Source organism: Vombatus ursinus, unplaced genomic scaffold, assembly GCF_900497805.2.
Source record: "Vombatus ursinus unplaced genomic scaffold, bare-nosed wombat genome assembly UNPS02015098.1, whole genome shotgun sequence".
In the NCBI taxonomy this organism is placed as follows: domain Eukaryota; kingdom Metazoa; phylum Chordata; class Mammalia; order Diprotodontia; family Vombatidae; genus Vombatus; species Vombatus ursinus.
In genome coordinates this window covers 681,204-686,570 of record NW_020954876.1, presented here as the reverse complement: position 1 = coordinate 686,570, position 5,367 = coordinate 681,204, and the positions used below count along the sequence as shown (strand labels likewise).

The window sequence follows — 5,367 nt, the reverse complement described above, 5'->3', positions numbered from 1 at the left end:
ACTATCCTCAGAGAGCTTTTGTTGCTGAATGGTGGGAAGGACTTCAGCTTTTCCATCACACCTCTGATTAGCCAGGTTGGCTATTCAGCCTTACCCATGCAAAGAGCTTCTACCTTAATTCAGTTTTTACCTTCCTACAACCAAGCGGTGCAGTGGATAGAACACTGGACTCGGTAGCAAGAAGACCAGGGTTCAAACCCAGCCTCACATACATGTGCAAGGCACTGTCTGCCTCAGCGTTCTCATCTAAAAATAGGTAACTGCTTCCAGGGTTGTTACGAGCTCAAAATGAGGTTATTTATAAAGTGCCTTGCAAACCTTAGTACACTGTATTTGCTGTCGTTCGGTTGTGTCCAACTCTTCATGACCCCATTTGGCTTTTTCCTGGCAGATACTGGAGTGGTTGGCCATTCCTTCTCCAGCTCATTTTCCAGATGTGGAAACTGAGGCAAACAGGGCTTCATGGCTTGCCCAGGGTCACATACTATTAAGTGTCTGAGGCCAGATTGGAACTCAGGATGATGAGTCCTTCTCATTCCAGGCCTGGCACTTTATCCAGTGCACTACCTAGCTGCCCTTAGCACATCATATCCATGCTAGCTCTTTTCACATGATGAGGACCTGCAACGGGTTCTGGTGATGGTGTTGGAAATATCATTTGGCCTCTGACCCTGATGTTGCTGGTCATTGTTCTTGTATCATAAGCCATACTTTGGGCTCCCCATGACATAACCCACTTTTTAGATAGTATTATTGTTTTATTATTTGTATTAAGCTCTCCCAGTGCCACTTATGCTAGGCTTCTTGCTGAGGTTAGGATTATTTTGTTTATTTTAGTGGTGGAAGACTCTTGAAAAAAATTTGGGATCTCTCTTACATTAAGCGGTGAGATGTTTGGAGCGGCACCTATACACTGGGTTGATTTTCTCTTCTTGCACAAAACGACTAATATGGAAATGTAGATTTCAATTCTGGTTACAAGTTTAATATGCCCCATACCAAGAATTCTAGAGCCTTTGATCTACAAACAAAATTTTAACACATCTAGGATAGGGCAATTGGTTGACTGTACCAAGTATCTTTGAGAAGGGCTTGATACCCCAGATATATCTACAGGCAACAATCAGAAGTATGACCAAGGACCATTCCCAGTAGAAAAGTGATCAAAGGATATAAAGAGTTCTCAAAAAATTTGTAAACTATTGACACCTATAAGAATGTTCCAAATTGATCATTAAAAAACCCATACTTCAAATGAACAGAAAACATGTTTTTGTTGTAAACAAACAAATGTGGGGAGTACTTGGTAAAAAGTTCATACTTGTTAAATGTGGACAAAGTTGGCAATAGCGTTACCTATAAATTCTCTGATCTCAACTTTGTCCACACTTCAGCATCTGTGGATTTTAAAAAAACAAAACCCAATTATTTCTATTTTCCTCTAAATTCCAATACTTATTGCAGATGGCTTATATGTTAATTTTACATAGAAATGAGTATTGTATTTAAGTCAACTGCACTATGTATTCAGTTTTGGGGAAGAAGGTGGCACATAGTTTGAAGAAGAAGGTTTAGAACAGCTGCAATGGAAAAGGAAAGAAAGACCTATTTCATGTGGGATTTCACTTTTGCTCAAATTCTTTAATTTTCAGTTCATCATATTCATAAGATTTCTCAATATGAATTGCTTAATGTTTCCTAAGTTCTGTGCTCTGGCAAAAAGGCATTCCATATTCATTATATAGACAAGTTTTCTCTCATCAGTTTTGTAAAGTATTCTGGAGGAAAACTTTCCCTCATTCTTCTTAAAGGTTCTCTCCAGTATGAACTTTCTGATGGTGAGTAAGTTGTGCTTTCAGGCAGAAGGCCATCCCACATTCATTACATTCATAGGGTTTCTCACCAGTATGAATTCTCTTATGCCAATTACGTTCTGTCCTAGGTCTTGCCACATACATTACATTCATATGGCTTCTCCCCAATATGAATTATGTGATGTTGAATAAGCTGTGTTCTCAAGTGGAAGGCCTTCCCACATTCGTTACATTCAAAGGGTTTATCACCACTGTGAATTGTCTGATGTTCAGTAAGACTTGTCCTTTGGCAGAAGGCCTTCCCACATTTATCACATTCAAAGTGTTTCTCATCAGCATGAACTGTCTTGTGTTTAGTGAGATGTGCCTTCAGGCGGAAGGCCTTCCCACATTCATGACATTCGTGAGGCTTTTCTCCACTATGAGTTCTCTTATGTCTAACAAGGTTTCTACTCAGGCTAAAAACCATCCTACATTGATTACATTCATATTTCTCACCAGTATGAATTCTCTGGTGTTGAGTAAGTTGTCATTTTTGCCGGAAGGTACTACCACATTCATAAGGTTTCTCTCCTGTATGAGTTTTCTGATGTTGAGTGAGCTGTGAGCTCTGGTAGAAGGCCTTTCCACATTCATTACATTCATAAGGTTTTTCCCCAGCATGTATTCTCTTATGCAAAGAAAGTCCTGTATTTTGAGTGAAAGCCTTCCCATGTTCACTACATACATAAGGTTTCTCTACATGCATATTACATGCATATGGTTTCTCACCAGTATGAATTCTCTGATGTTCTATAAGCTGTGAGCTTTGGCAAAAGGCCTTCCCACATTCATCACATTCATAAGGTTTCTCTCCAGTGTGAATGTTATGATGCATTGTAAGATACGCATTTAAATGGAAGGTCTTCCCCCACTCGTTACATTCGTAAGGTTTCTCTCCAGTATGAATTGTTTGATGTTGAGAAAGACTAGATCTCTGGCTGAAGTCTTTCCCACATTCATTACATCGATAATGTTTCTCTTCATTATGTAGCCTCCAATTTTCAAAAAAATCCTAAATTATGTTTGAAGAATTTCCCACGTTCCATGTGCTTTGGGAATATCTTCTTTGAATGGATTCTATCATATTTTCTTAGGTCAGTGGATCATCTGAGGTACTTTTTATGTGTATCTTGTTTAAGGAGACGCATTGCTACAGATGTTCTCTGTCCTACAACGGAGATGTGTCCTAGACTGAAGCTTCTGTCATATCGGGTATATTTGCAGCCTCTCAATTTATTTCCATTTTTCTTTTGGGCTATTCTTATTTTCAAGAATGTTTCCCCTCATTACTCTGGTGTCTTTCTACTGTGGCATTATATTCCCAGGCTTCTTGTACAGTGAAAAAACAGGGACCCTTCTCTGTGACTCTTTCCTGGTATGATCCTTCCACTGAAATCCCCAGCTTTAGCATGAACTCCTCAGTTTCATGAGTAGCCTCCCAATCTGAATGAAATAAAAAAGAAAATGTCCTCTATTCCTTCTGCTATAGACCTAAGTAATTCTATCTTCTACAAGAAAAGTTATGTTGTAATCTATTTTCTGCCAAATTGCTTTCTACTTTCCCCATAGGTTCCTCTTTCATAAAAAAATCCTTCCCCCATTAGTTTGCAGGGGTCTGGTTCTCACGGAAGCACTTCTACTTATATACTTTTCTATTTTTTAATTAGCAATATATGTGTTTGATAATTACTCTTTTACAATACAATTTAGACTTCCATCATTCATATTTGTATTACTTCCCTAAAAAATATTCTTAACTATTTTTACCCTCTATATGAACTGTTATTCTGTCTAAATCTATACAATGTCACATTGGCAACTGGATGGAAATAATACCAAACCTATAGATTTACTCATAAAAGTACTGTCATGTTTCTTATGCTCGCATATGCTGTTCAAACAAATTTAATCCCTCTCGAATTACTTAGGTCTTTCTTTCTGTTCATCTAGTCTTAATTATTTAGGTCAGATCTATTTATGTCTTTGTTTTTCCACTCCCAGTTATTTTAAGCATTTTGCAGTTATTTTGTATGCTCCAGATCAGAGGAATCAATTATGCAACCTGCTGGCCACAAGCAGTCCACAACACTCCGAGTGGAACCTGAACCACATTAAAATGGAAGTGAGAAACACGAAAACAAAGGCACTTTTACCGGTGATCCTTTACCAGTACTGCTACGAGATCAAGATAAGGAACCCCAAATTGCATATAACTCAGCAGCAGAGAGGCTTGTGATGGGGATGAAGAGGCTGAAATACATAAACAACTATGAGACAGATGAATGAAAGGCTCTGCACTGAGGAACAGGGGCCTGTTCCTGCAGCAACGAGGAAGGAGGGCAAGCGAACGCTCCAATGGTACCTTTGTGAGGTTGGGACAGAGAGAGGATTGATTCCGAATCAGGGCTAGTGTTAAGAGGACCCTCTGTGTTGAGCTTCTAGGAGAAGACGGATAAAAGTTGCTAAAAAATTTGTTAATATTGCTAACAAAGTTGTTAATTAAACATTAACTTTAATAGCCTTCAAATGGATACATGACCCAGACATAAAAAGGCCACGACACATGAAAGACAGATTTACAACTGTGGCTAGAAGAAGAAAGAATTCATGACCAAAGAAAGGATAGAGAAGGTCACGGAAGAGAAAATGGATAGTTTTGATTACTTAAGATTGAGAGGCTTCCCCACAAGCAAAAGCAACACGGCCAGCTAACCTCAGAAAGGAAATGGTTCACTGGATAAGAATCTTGGCGGGAAGCTTCTCCGATTACGTTCTGACATTCAGTCCCCCAGGCTTGCACCCTATGAGGCACCCGGCCCCCTCACTCCACCCCTGTCCAGTCTGCTGCCAAAGCTGGCTGATTTAACCTCTCTGGCACCTGCCCCTTTCTCTCCCCTGACACCCGCCCAGGTGCAGGCCCTCATCACCAGATGCAGGCCACAGGGCAGGCCTTCCTGTCTCAAGCTTCTTCCTCTTTCAATCCATTTTCCATCCAGTCACTAAAGTGATTTCCCTAAAACATGGGTGCAATCATGTTACCTCCCTTCTCAATGAACTCCAGAGGTTCCCTATCCCCTCCGGGAGCAAATACCAGAAACTCTTTTGGCATTCGAAGCCCTTTGGAAGCTGGTCCCCTCCCTTTCAAGCTTTCTTACATCTTATTCCCTGACACAGACTCTTTGATCCAGTGAAAGTGGCCTCCCCGCTGTCCCACAAACAAAACACGCCATCCAGGGTCCCTGGGCATTCTCTGACTGCCCTCCTCACCTGGAATGCTCTCCACCCGCTCACCTCCCTGGCTTCCCTTAAGTCCCAACTAAAATCCTACCTTTTACAGGAAGCCTTCCCAGCTGCTCTAAATTCTGGTGCCTCCTGTTAGTTATTTCCTACGCATTCCGTACATAGCTTGCTTTGCATGTTATCTCTCCATTAGCTTGTGAGCCTCTTCAGGGAACTGCCTTGGGCCTTTTTTTTTTTTTTTTTTTTTTTTTTTTTTTTTTTTTTTTTTTTT

General features: G+C 40.3%; 1 pseudogene; it reads right to left on the bottom strand.

Moving 5' to 3' along the window:
* Positions 1–1,805: 1,805 nt before the first annotated feature.
* Positions 1,806–5,367, bottom strand: part of LOC114031217 — a 5,424-nt pseudogene continuing 1,862 nt past the window's right edge.